The sequence below is a fragment of the Mytilus californianus genome, unplaced genomic scaffold (assembly GCF_021869535.1).
Source record: "Mytilus californianus isolate M0D057914Y unplaced genomic scaffold, xbMytCali1.0.p SCAF_8, whole genome shotgun sequence".
In the NCBI taxonomy this organism is placed as follows: Eukaryota; Metazoa; Mollusca; class Bivalvia; order Mytilida; family Mytilidae; genus Mytilus; species Mytilus californianus.
In genome coordinates, this window is record NW_026262734.1 from 109,796,405 (window position 1) to 109,810,858 (window position 14,454).

A 14,454-nucleotide genomic window follows, 5' to 3' on the forward strand; every position below is an offset into this window, starting at 1 on the left:
TTGATGATGTTGATTGTATTTATCCAATTAAACTTGAAATGAAAGATATTACATACGATCAGGTCTGCTCCAGATCTCGACCTGTTCGTTAAATTATTAGACAAAAAAGAGAAATAACACCATGATGGCAATAAAAAACCCCATCTCGTATTATATCTGAAAGCAAATTTGAGCTCATGGTTAAGATGGTTGTTAAAAGATAGGTGTGTCATTGTTTGGTCATCTGTGACACGTATATTTTATATAGGTTATTCACATAAAGACTGTTTCAAGATACTCAATAATTGTAGACTTTTACGCAATCCCTGTAGTAAGGCATCATATACTATTTTTGTTTTGGTTGTGGCTTGTGATCTCTTAAAAAGTGTGGTTTTCAAATACATATGTGCCTGTTTAACATGTCATAGAAACTCATACTTTTATCACTCTTAATTTTTAATCATTAGACATTTAGATGTATAATTTTTTGACTATGTATACGTATCTTGACCTGAACTAGCAAAAAGAAAAACTTATACTTTAAATTATTATAAGTTTTACAACATTTCAATTGGAGATTTGTTTAGCATTGTAGGGTAAAAGCCTGAAGTTCTATCGTTAATTTTGAAGTGTACCAGGGTTATCTTCTATGCATTGTGTATGTATAAGGAGAAGTGTTAAGATTGCCTATTACACAACTCTCCCCTAAAGACCTAATGACGCAGAAGTTTACCAATATGTTATCTAATAGCTAATGATCATGCAATTTGGTCAATATCGTGATAACATATTTTGACTATAACCCTTGAGAGCTTGATTTTATTGGATCGACAATAAATCACACTGAACCAATTAGTCTGTTATGTTCACATTAAATCAGTAAGATCTCCATGTTCACAATGAACCAATTTCGTCCTGAACAGGCATGACATATTGTTACTCGACATTAAACTTAACATGGAAATGAGGAATGTTAAAGAGACAATAATCCGGTCAAAGAGCAGAAAACAGCCTAAGGCCACAAATAGGTCTTCAACCCAGTGTAAATATCTGCTGGCCCCTAAAAATAAGCTAGCGTTATCCTTGAACTTCACTTTCCGTTATATAAAAGGTGTTCTATTACTGATTGATTTAAAGTTAAGTGACAATGTTTATCGCATCATGAAATAATAGATACAACAGATATTTTAAGTTTTGCCACAAGTCTAATATCTGGAAAAATAGGAATGAGGGTCGATTGAGACAAAACATCACGACCAAAATAAGATTTTGGATTACCAACTTGGAACTTTCCATTTCAGTAGCCAGAAGTACAAATGTATATCCCTGTTGATAAATTATTTCAGAGCTTGCATTCCTCATCACGATTTTATTTTTGATTGATGGTTGCTCCTTATAAGGAAAATATGAAAATGACCCATTCAACTGATGAAGTTTTAGTAATTCCTCCGGATATTGTATGGACAACATTACGAGTTGGTTGACGGTTATGGTATATATGTTTGACAGGTGGAGTCGGTAGCGTCGGATGTGTTCTAAATGTTACCTACAATCCCGTTCTCTTTTATTCACCTGTGACATCACTTAGATTCCTGGAATTGGTATTTGCGTGAATTGAGGCATCAGTAGTTTACCGCTGTTCAATAGTCATAAATCGATTTAGCGAAAACAAATCCAGGTTACAAACCAAAACCAATCTACCTTCTGTGGAGAAAAATCCCTGTTCAGAGCACCTGATATCACTCTCGGATTTTTGCTAAGTGTTTAGCATCTTTATTGTGTTTTACACCCTATTATATGTTATTTGGTTTTTTTAATTGAGGTTGGGGTATGGCGTTGTTAGATTGTCTTTGACTTATGATTTTTAATATTCCTGTGGTATCTCCTACCTCTCTTTTAAACTAAACATCGAATGTTAAAATCCTATTTACAACCTGACATCTTTCGCAAAACAATTGAAAATGACCACCTAACATTATCTCATCTTTGAATGAACAGAAAAGGGACGATGAAATGTTCCCGTCTTTATACTAGATAACTAAACTATAACATGTATAACTGTAAGTGGATACAGGATTTATTACCTGGTTGTCTTCATTTTTTACTAAGAATCTTGCTTAAATTCTTAATACAATTTTTTCTACCGTTTAAGATGAGCTTAAAAAAAATGCTTATGATGTATATTCACCAATCAGTTAAATTCTGATGATTTACTAAAACAATTTTATTGCAATCATTGCAATTTTTTAGTTTTATCACAAATTTAGATTTTTCTACGATTTTTATTCTTGATAATGATTTTCAATTAAATTCGAATTTAAATTACATTTTAAAAGATCATTTATGGCATCCTTGGATAGTACACTATGAATAGCATACGATGTATGAACTCAAGCAACTTGATTCTTCGTCGCAGTATATCTGCCTTTCACTCGTTTCTTAACCTTTCTGGTGAGCAAAAATGGATTAACGACAGATTATCAGTCCTATGTTGGTTTTTTGTTTATTTGGTTTTTGTTTGGTAGTTTTCTGTTACGTTTCAATATAGTGTGTCCGTTTGTAGGATTTGGAACCCCTTTATTTATATCATAATCCGCACAGAAACAAGTAAAGGAATACAATTGTTAAACGTAAATAGAAAGGTTATTATGTGTATCCTACTGAATATTACAAAAAGTATTATTCAATTATCTCCCTTTATATGATGATCTATCAGATCGATGCAGCTCACATAAGGATGTGTTAACGCATACAAAAAAGAAATTATTAGTGAAAGTAATGAATACTTGGTAATTCTTCAAACAATGTTTCTTTAATTTTGTTAATACCGAAACGTTGGATAATTGTTGTTGTTCAATGTGTATTCTGTGCATTTGATCATTTAATGTTAGGTGTGTTCAATCATTCATTGATTAAATATTAAGATTACACGATACCGAATCGCATATCTCCCGATATTCAAATGTTTGACACTCTTTTACATTTATTCGAGTATATGAAATAAAAATGGGAGGTCACCATTTTTGTTATTTTGTAATTTATTAATGAAAACATAAATTTTGGCGACACATTTACATAGATATATAGGGAAATCCTTCTTTAACCTTTTTAGATTTGTCAATGGATGGCTAGTTTCTGATATACGAAGAAAGACTAAAAACTAACATAATATCCAGTACTGTATCCTGAATCCATGCATGTATAGAAACACATATGTCACTAACCTTGTTTTTTAACATACATTTCTTGAAAGTTGACCAATACGCTTAGGATTTGACAGAAAACGTTTGACGTTAGTAATACAGATTAACGGTACTTTTATTCAGAGTTATTGAAAAACATTTTAACGGGATCTGAAAGGTGTTTGTTATTTTCTTTTCATTCCCCGTGTCGTAAACATCCTACAACTTCAATATAAAATTCAACTGAGCTATTTTTTCAGTGGATGCCAATTTTCCTATATACGGAGAAAGACTAAAAACTAACATAATATACAGGATTGTATACTAAATCCATGCACTTTGAACTATAATGGTTTACTTTTATAAATTGTGACTTGGGTGAAGAGTTGTCTCATTGGCACTCGTTTTAATATATATAAAAAAGATGTGGTATGATTGCCAATGAGACAACTCTCCACAAGAGACCAAATGACACAGAAATTAACAACTATAGGTCACCGTACGGCTTTCAACAATGAGCAACGCCAATACCGCATAGTCAGCTATCAAAGGCCCCGAAATGACAAATGTGAATTAATTCAAACGAGAAAACTAACGGCCTTATTTATGTACAACAAATGAACGAAAAACAAATATGTAACACATCAACAAACGACAATCACTGAATTACAGGCTCCTGACTTGGGAAAGGCACATACATATAGATGAGGCGGGGTTAAACATGTTATTGCATGAATTGGTAATATAATAGTGTTGTTTAAAATTATGTACTCGAGTGTTAAAAAGTACTGAACCCATACCGCAAAGTACGCTATACAAAGCCCTAAAAATAACAAATGTAAAACAATTCGCCCGAGAAAGTTAACGGCCTGATTTATATACAGCAACAACCGACAACCATTGAATAACAGGCTCCTGACCTAGAACAGGCACATAGAGAATGTAGCACGACAAAAAATAATTACTGGCACCAAACCCTCCGGCCCCTTTCCTTCGGATAGTGGTGTAATGGTAAGACACGAGAACCAAACAAATCCTGTGTCGAAGACTACCAATAAGTACTTATTCAACATGAAATGGATTAAGTAAAAGAAGGCAATAACAGTCATGCCAATGGAAATGGGGAAACCCAGCGAAAAAATCCCGCACCCGGAGGTGGTTCCCAGCTGGCCCCTAAACAAAACTGTGTACTAGTTCAGAGAAGATGGAGGTCACTCTAAACTCCAAAACAAATAAATGAACTAAAATTAAAAAAGCATACAAGACTAAAAAAGGTTAGCGGCTCCTGACTTAGGACAGGCGCAAAAATGCGGCGGTCTGTATGTTATCGTAAAACAAACAAAAATAGAACATTGTTGTTCAAAACAACCAAATGTATTGTTGTCAACTTTATCATTTACGCCATTTCAACATCGCGTATTTCAGACCATCATTCATATGAAAAAAAAAGATGTGGTATGATTGCCAATGAAACATATTTTCGTCAGAGACAACATGACACATAGATTAACAACTATAGGTAACCCTACGGCCTTTAATAATCAGCAAATCCCATACTGCATAGTCAGGCTCCGAAATGGCAAATGTAAAAATATTTAAACAAAAAAATTAACAACCTAAATAATGTACCAAAAAACTGAACGAAAAACAAATAAATATAAGTAACACAGCAACAAAAGACAACCACCGAATTACAGGCTCCTGACTTGGGACAGGCACTTACATACAGACTTTGGTGGGGTTAAACATGTAAGCGGGATCCACAACCTCTGAATTGGGACAGGCACATACATAAAGATTGTGGCGGGGTTAAACATGTTAGAGGGATCGCAACCCTCCCCTAACCCGGAACAGTGGTATTAGAGTACATCATAAGAAAGAACTATAAAAATCAGTTGAAAAAGCCTGAACTCATCAGATGGATACATATAGAAATACATCTAATATCTGACATCATACATGAACTTCTTAGGAAGAAAGATAAGAAGTTAGCAATATCCTTTAACTTTACTTTCCGCTATAGAGATGATGTTCTCTCATTAAATAATTCTAAATCTGGTGACTTTGTTGTACGCATCTATCCCATCGAACTAGAGATAAAAGATACAACAGATACAGTTAATTCAGCCTCATATCTTGACTTACATCTAGAAATTGGCAATGAGGGTCGGTTGAAAACAAAACTTTACGACAAATGAGATGATTTCAGCTTCCCAATTGTAAATTTTCCATTTCTATGTAGCAACATTCCAGCAGCGCCTGCATATGGAGTATATATCTCCCAATTGTATTTCCAATATCACAATTTCCTTGATAGAGGGTTGCTGCTCACAAGGAAGCTATTAAACCAAGAGTTTCAAATGTTGAAGTTGAAATCATCCCTTCATGAATTTTACGGACGCAATCACGAGTTGGTTGACTGTTATGGAATAACCGTTTCACAGATGATATCGGATATGTTCCTCTTGTCGTAACTACTATCCCCTTCCCTTTTCACGAATGGGACCTACCGAATTAGACTATTTATTGGGTTTGAGCAACACAACGGGTGCCACATGTAGAGCAGGATCTGCTTACCCTTCTGGAGCATCTGAGATCACCCCCAGTTTTTGGTGGGGTTCGTGTTGCTTAGTCTTTAGTTTTCTATGTTGTGTCTTGTGTACTATTATTTGTCTGTTAGTCTTTTCCTTCTTTAGCCATGGCGTTGTCAATTTATTTTCGATCTATTAGTTTGACTGTTCCTCTGGAATCTTTCGCCCCTCTTCTTTAACAAAACAGAGAGTGAAAGTGGCCGGGTACTTGTACATCCCAACACGAAATTTAAAAAAACACTAAGTATAGATCTGAGAGTACTCGTACTCGCAGTTACTGACAGTTAGTTCAAAGCCAATAACAACTAATAAAAAGATAACGCATTTAAGACTTAATTATCAAACAGTACACATCCACATCCAATGAATTTACTGTCAAGACGTCATTATACGTTTTTTTAGCATTCGTGTTAGCTCAACATTTAATATAAACAAGGTCGGATGGTACTAATGAGTCCGTATTATGTTATGACTCAGAACATATTAATTGAAAGTAAAAAGAAACATGCCATATAATAAGTATAATATATGTATGAAACAAACATTTGTTTTTTTATTCATTCCTGGAGCGCATCCATATTGAGTACGTATATCTATGATGAGTTTATTTAATATATGCAAGAATTTCATGATCTATCCTGATGTATGATAGAGGGTGTTGTTTACAAGAAATTTACTTGAACGATAAAGTTGGAGTCACTCCTTCGAAAGTTCTAATGACGCAATCAAGATATTATTGACCGTTATGGAATATTAGTAGTAGAGATGACAACAGATCTGACAGATATGTCCTCTTTTCCTAGATTTAGACATCAAATGTTGATACTTCTGGAATATGTACTTCCGGAGAAGGATATGGGTACACTTGCGGATTACCTGAGATTATTACGTTTTTTGTGTATGCTTTTTGTTGCTCTTATTTTACATGTGATGTTGTGTGGACTTGTTTAAATTATATATGTATTGTTGATAATTGAAAATAGATCATGTAATATGAACACTTATATACAGCAATTTCTGCGATGTTATGATCCTTTGACGTCTGAATTGCGTTTGAAAGTACCTGTTGAATGATTTGTTTTAATGGAATACAAACATTTTAAACAAGTGTGAACTGGGACGACACTCTCAAGTTAAAATATATAATGTTTGTGATTCAGAAGCCCAGTGTACACATTTTTGCAATTTTTAATCAAAAGTAAAATTCACTGGTTAATATTAGAGTCAGTTGACATGATATTACAAATGAGTGAGCCGCAATATTGACAGCTTAAAGTCCATAAATTTTAGATAAATGCTAAAATATTGAAAATGAAAACTCTATTTTACTGAACTATTTTCAAAATGTGTAGTGGAAAAAAATGAAAACAATTAAAACTTTATAAGTTTCATGTGTCAGAAGCTCTTTCTGTATTTACCTTCAGTAGTAACGCTTACAGCCAAATATTCGAAAATATCTGAAGTACTGACTCCTATACTAAAACAAACTATTGAGAAAACTAAATGATACTGATTTGTAACCTTATTTGACGAAAGCATGGTAATGATTCTGGTAAAATTACTCATACATTAAATTGTAAAGATTTTATGCTTATTTTGTGTTGTGTTCGTTTTTGTCCTTGATTTGTAACAAACTAACAAATTTCATAATACTTTACCTCATATGTTTATATAATAGCTGGGACAAAATATTTTGTCAATATCAAATCCCTTTGATATTTTTTGGCAGTCGATAGGCTGTTAATTAATTCCGGGAAATGGTCTTATAAACTTTCCACATTTGGTTAAAAATAAATCACTCCAATTAAATGACTGGTTTTAAAATAGATTGATTTTTCATTTAAAATACAGATCATAATTAAAAATTATTTGTTCGTGCAAAAGTTGTGTACGAAATCTCATCAAATTTTATTTCATGTTGGTAACTATACGAATACAGGTATGGTTTCAACAAAAGTGAAGGTAGGTTACTGTATAAGTACTTTTTATGTAAACATTGGCTTCTGTTATGTTACAATTTAAGAAGGCGTTTTTAAGAACATAAAATGGTTTTTTTTTTTTTTTTCTATTGTTTTTTTTTTTTTTATTGTGGATTGGGGAAAAGTTAAAATTTTTGTTAGCGTTTTGATTTTGGTTTATATTTTTAGTTTGGGGCCAGATGAGTCCCACCTCCGGGTGCGGGATTTTTCGCTGCTTTGAAGACTCATTCTGGCCTTCGGCTTTATCTGCTCTTTGTTCGGGTTGCTGTCTCTTTGACATACTCCCCATTTCCATTCTCAATTTAATTAGATCGATTGTTGGTTTTTTTGTTGATTTACTTCTATTTTTTTTGTGTTTTTATTTAACAAATGTTAAAGGGGGGTAATATATTATCAATTGCTATTGGTACGATTTCAGAATATTGACCTTCTAAACAGTGGTCATTATCATGATTATTCTGAAGCAGGTTACGAATATTACTTCTGAATAATCAGTAATTGCGAGCATTCTTTAGCAAATTATAAAGTATTGCCTCGCTAGTTCATGTGTTCGTGCTGTCCTTAACTTCTTTTTTGCATGTAAATCGTTCCAATTATGGAACACCACATATATTGGATGTGCAATAATACTTAAACGTTAAAAAAAACAATATCGTAAAATAAAGAATTCCGATCCCACAAAATGAAAAACAATTAAAAACTTAGATAGGCCGTTAGTTTTGTCGTTTGCATTGTCTCACGTTTGTCGTTTTGATGCCTTCATAACTATGTGGTATCGATTCTATGCATCGTTGGACGCCGCATGGCGAATTTTATTGGTAACACTTTTGTCATTTTGTCTGAACATAATTTGACATGCTTAAACATTTTACAAGTAATCAACCGTACCTTATCATTGACAGTGATTTATCCGCACAACATAAAAACCCACTGTACAAATGAATTGAAAAAGGCGACAGACTATTTAATTTGGAATGTCTAATGATATTGGTTAATCGTACATTTTTGTCGTAATAGAGACGTTTTAGCTTGTGTTTCATGTGCATTTTACAGTCATTGTGTATGTAATGATGATTTAATATTACGTTCATGTCTCACACAAACATTTTTGTTTGTTATTTAAACAAACGTATGCTATAAATTGATCAAAAATATTGTACGTTTCTTTATCATTGTTATTTGCATTATTCCATTATTTGCGTTCGCTCTTTTATTAAAAAATTATAAGAATAACGAACCAAACCTAATTATATTTTACAAAATTGTGAATATGCTAAAACATACAAATTACATTTTTTAAGATGTTTAACACTTTGTTTGGTTGTATTGGGATTAATTTTGATTTCATTTGATGATCGTAAGAACTATATGCAAAGCTTAAATTTTCATGAATCCATTTATACAATTGTATCATCATCTTTGAGATGATTGGATCAAACGAGATTCAACTTTACAAATATATAACCGGGAATATTGTTAATTGCAGAAATCTGCAAAATGGCTAATCGTATAATGGAGACATCAAAATGTGAAAATGATTTAATCTGTAAAGTTGACTGCAATTGAATTAGAACCCTTGCAAAATAACGAAAAACAACGAAAAGTATAATTAGGGCCTCGTCCGTCCGTAACAATATGTGTCCGCTCTATATCTAGAGAACCGTTATAATTTTATACTTTATACTTCACATGTATATTAACTTTCCCCAGACGGCGTGTCATAATGTTTGTACAACTTCTTAAGTCAAAGTTCAAGGTCAAAAACTTTGGTTTCAGTTGACAACCCTATGTCATCTTGTAAAGATCGTGTCCGCTTTATATCCTGGGAACTGTTATGATTTTACGTTTATATATTGGCATGTATATTTAACAACACCAGAGTGTGTGTCGATGTGTCATTATATCCCAAAAATTAATGTGGAGTATCAAACAATAATCAAATTGGATAATAAGTTTTAAAAAGTGCCTCATATCAGCTTATCCATACATTTGTTTACATAACGTTAATAACAGCGAAGCCCACGGGAAGGGCTCCGGTCTCAATGATGTCTAGTTAAATTGTTATCCTATGAAAAAGGTCATATTTTTATTCTGTATATCTATAACTGTTTGACAGTTTCTTCACACCACAAATATTTCGTCTGTAAGCATTTCTTTCAAATAATACCCCATACAAATGAAATGCAAATCTGCTGGTGTTTACACACAATTTTAATCAATGTTTGATTTATGTTCTTAGTTTAAACATATTTTAATTTCCAAAAACATTGACAATAGGATTAGACACAAGTTTTGCAACTTAGAACGTCTATTCTATAAAACTGTTCTTGTATTTTGTAACATGTCATTTTCAGTTTTTATTCGATTTTGTTAGTTTTTTACTATCTCATTGGTATGTTTTCCTTTTTTTACGGTGTTCATAAGATCTATATCATCAACAGACTTGTTTCAAAGAAATATGACATTTGTACTACTAATTGGTTCAATTGCAATTGTTTAAGAGTTCTTGTACCAACATTCAACAGTTTATGTGGCCATGCATTTCTTCATATAAGTCTAAAGTAGCTCTATTTGCTATGATGTATATTTTTATCATTTTGATGAATGTCTGACGTTTCAAATTAGAAGCCCGGTACCTTTGATAACTATTTACACCACTGGGTCGATGCCACTGCTGGTAGACGTTTCACCAGTCCGGTAGTCAGCACTTTTGTGTTGACATGAATATCAAATATATGGTCTTTTTTTATAAATCTACTGTTTGCAAAAGTATGAATTATTCGAAATACTTAATTTTTTCTTATGGATTACCTAGCCATATTTGGCACACCTTTTTCGAATTTTGGGTCCTCATGCTCTTTAACTTTATATTTCTTTGGCTTTCTAACTATTTTGATCTTAGCGTCACTGATGAGTCTTTTTAAGACGAAACGCGCGTCTGGCGTATCAAATTATAAGCCTTGTACCTTTGATATCAAATTGGACTTTATCTAATATTGATGTATTTTTTTTAATATAATGTAGGAGATATTAGTATCATTATCATTGTTTGGTGTGGCCACACTATTTCTTTACAAAGTAATTGAACTATGGACACGGACGGTAACAATTGGTGAAAAGCCCGACGAAAGGTTGTATTATAGTATTTATGCAATACATTGATACACGGTCGTTTAGAACTTTTCTACCGTAGAAAAGAAATTGGACAGTTCTAATATGTTTCTAACCTAGAACAGATAATAACATTTTACCCTACTACTGAATCTGAGAGTTATACAATAAAAGACAAATCTAACAAATTTATGACAATTTATTCTGATAGTTATTAAGAGATATAAGAGCTGATCCCAACTGTATGAATGAGTTTCTTGGAGGAATACGTAATACATAACTAGAGTTAAGTGATAATATTGAAATTGTATAATAATGCCAACTTTATTCTAGGTGAATTTGTCCATTGTTCTATACTGAAGGACTTAAGAAACGCAACACAGATTTTGGTATTATTTTTTACCAAATCATGATTGAGCCTCATCGAACTACTTTTCATGTCTTCCATACTTCTTTATGTTTAGATAAATTTAATACCTGACTTACCTGAGGTTTTTGAACATACCGATTATTTTAAGTCGCACGATTTTTTTAAAGCGACATTCGAAAATCATAAATGATTTTTTCATTTTTTTTTCTTCATTTACCAATTCTTTCAATCAATACCCACACTTGAATCATTAAAAACACGTTGCATCTTCGTATTGCTGTGACTGAGTAAACAAATTCTGAAAGAGGTCAAAGAATATTGCAGTCAGGAATACATGAACTTGCTGTTATCAGACAATTTCACGTCAGAAACTCGTCTTTTTCTTTACAACAACGGTACAGGTAGACGAAATTTGTTGATGATCATCCATGACCAGATCGATATGTTGTGACCATGCCACGTCAATAACGTTTGATTATGCAACGTCATCTGTGGAACCTGTTTACTGTCACAATGTCAACTTCCCATATACTGAAATGCCGATGAATTGACTGCTGAAACACTTTTAAAAACATAATTTTTAAACGCGTAATTGCCAACACACACTTCAATGCATGGGACAGACGCAAAATCAGAAGGTACAAAACAGAATTCAAAACATGCCTAACAGAATTGATTGACCTTTTTGCCAATCATTTTGGCGTTGCTTACAGGCAGTTATTGCATTGGGCGGTAAAACATCCATTGGTAAGGGGAAAACGAGGGTTTCAGTGCAAACCACATGATTTGAAAATTTTTGAATAGCAAACTTTTTTTAGACAATTAAAAAAAAATAAATGACATGTATGTTTATACATTAATTTTACAAAAATTGCATATCTGAAAATGGGAATAAAAAAAAGTAAATTAGTGTTACGTATCTAAAGGCAGTCAGTTTTTCTTTATCGGGTTCGTCTATTTTAATTTTCTATTCATAATTCATTGACCAAGTATTTTCTTTTCTGGTGACCGCATTAAGATTTTCAGATAATGCATTATAGTTACAAAACGTTGAGAGAAACCCGTCTCTTAATACTATAAAATATCGGTTGTGTTATGATTATTAATCTTAAAAGTTCTTTTCATTGTCAAAACTAGCATATGCTGTTAGTGCAACAGTTTATCGTTTTTTTTACAACGTTACTACATGTTCAAATAAGCAATTATACTTGCCTTACAGTTTAAAATGTGAATCAGACCATCTTGACATATCTAAAGATGCCGTCACTGACTGTTCCTTTGACCTGAATTGCACAGATCTCCAAAAAATATATCAGGTTGACGAAGTGCAATACAGGCCTTTAACATTGAAAACCACAGATTGTAAGTGTACGGTAACAAATTTAAAACCAAGCACTGACTATGAATTAAAAATTGTACATATTGGTTCTGAACAAGACTTAAGGCCTCACAAAGAACCATCAATCTTCATAACAACCTTAAAGGCAGACACACCCGAAATAACGAGGAGTATGTTGGAATCAGCAAGAGACCAACGACAGCTTTCAAGCCTTCTCTATTATATCAAGAGGGAAAATTCTTCAATATAAAAATAGTAGTCTTTGGTGAGACTAATTCATAGCGAATCTATATGATTCGTTTCTTTATGACAAGGAGTTTTAATAATGTATCGAGTTTAAAATCAAATGTAATTAATCTTAAGGTTACGTCTCTATATCAATGATAATATTTCGTTTTATTTTAAGTTATATTCATGCAATGCTTGTGAATTAATACAACAATAGTAGTCCGATAAAATATCATCCATGACAATAAGTACAAACAAAGGTGGAAACAAACACAATTGAAAACGCATACCCCAATTTAAATGAGACCGGACTTGTATCATGTTTGGTTAGATTTTATTACGTCATGTATTTACTTGAATTACAGACATATCAATGACAAATGTAAATACCGAAGATAAAACGATGTAAATCTGTGGACCAAATGAGACGAGTACAAATTCTGTAACAGATGGTATAATCAGCTGACGATGACTTTAGATTTTCATTAGAACATGAAACTACCAAAAAACAAATAAAAAATCCGGTGAGTTGTTTCTTTTTTCTATTAACTGAGCTCATTTCGTTCTTTTTAAATTAAACGTACTATATAACATAGCAAGTTAATGAGTATGATAGTATTTGAAAATGAACATCAAGAAACAGATACAATTCTTTTTTTAACAGCTTAAACTATTTTTATCAAAACAAACATCCTTGTCACGTGCAATAGAGGGGCGAAAGATTCCAGAGGGACAGTCAAACTCATAGATCGAAAATAAACTGACAACGTCATGGCTAAAAAATAAAAAGACAAACAGACAAATAATAGTACAAAAGACACAACACAGAAAACTAAAAACTAAGCAACAAGAATTTAGTGCAAAGATAGTGTCTAAATGTTTAACACAAGAAACACTCTGAGCCAGAATGATGCAGTACATCTGTCTTGAAGTTGTTGATTAGAATAGGATCTTACACATACTTATAACTCAGTATGGTCAAATATGATTCAGAGCCTCGGAGCCTAAGTTCTTGTTCAACTTCGGATAATTTATGAACAAATCATTAGTCGTGGTCTCTGCTTAAAATTTGACTACTTGTGTGTGATATTCAGAGTGACAACTGTCCACTAACAATGGTATTAACACTGTGTTTTAAGATCAAAAGCATGTCCTTTTTCGTTCCGTTCCATGAGGAGAAAGGACAAGAAAATAACAGATAAAAGTTGACTCTAAGGCTCTGTTAAATGGGAGATTTGGTTCGAGGCTGATATATGGAACTTGAGTGCCTCTACAAAAAAAAACGGTCTGAATGAGTATAGTGATTTCTAATTGATTTTAATAGTTCGCAGTTATGTTGCGCTGTTATTCATGCTAGAGTTCCGAATTATATTTTAATCTTTATCATATGGTGTTTTGAGGGCTGTGTTTGTTTGTTTTTCTTCTTCTTGTTATGCTCTTTGTCTGTCGTTGACATGTTTGTCTTTAGGTTGTTAACCATTCACGAAATCGAAGATTTAAAAATTAATTTCGAGATTCTTGGCGATTTTTACACAATGTAAGTGAACATGTAAACGTTTGTATATTCTATTATACATTGATATTGATTCCAAGAATACTATGGATTTGTTTATTCGTGAATTTTTGAAATTATTATCTTTGTGGTTAAAAAACAACTACTGCAACTAAACCTTAA

General features: G+C 32.6%; 1 long non-coding RNA gene across 1 annotated transcript in view; it reads left to right on the plus strand.

Annotated features, from left to right (window-relative positions):
• Positions 1-14,454, plus strand: part of LOC127710798 (uncharacterized) — a 248,828-nt gene that overhangs the window by 112,612 nt on the left and 121,762 nt on the right. The gene's annotated exons all lie outside the window — the stretch shown is intronic.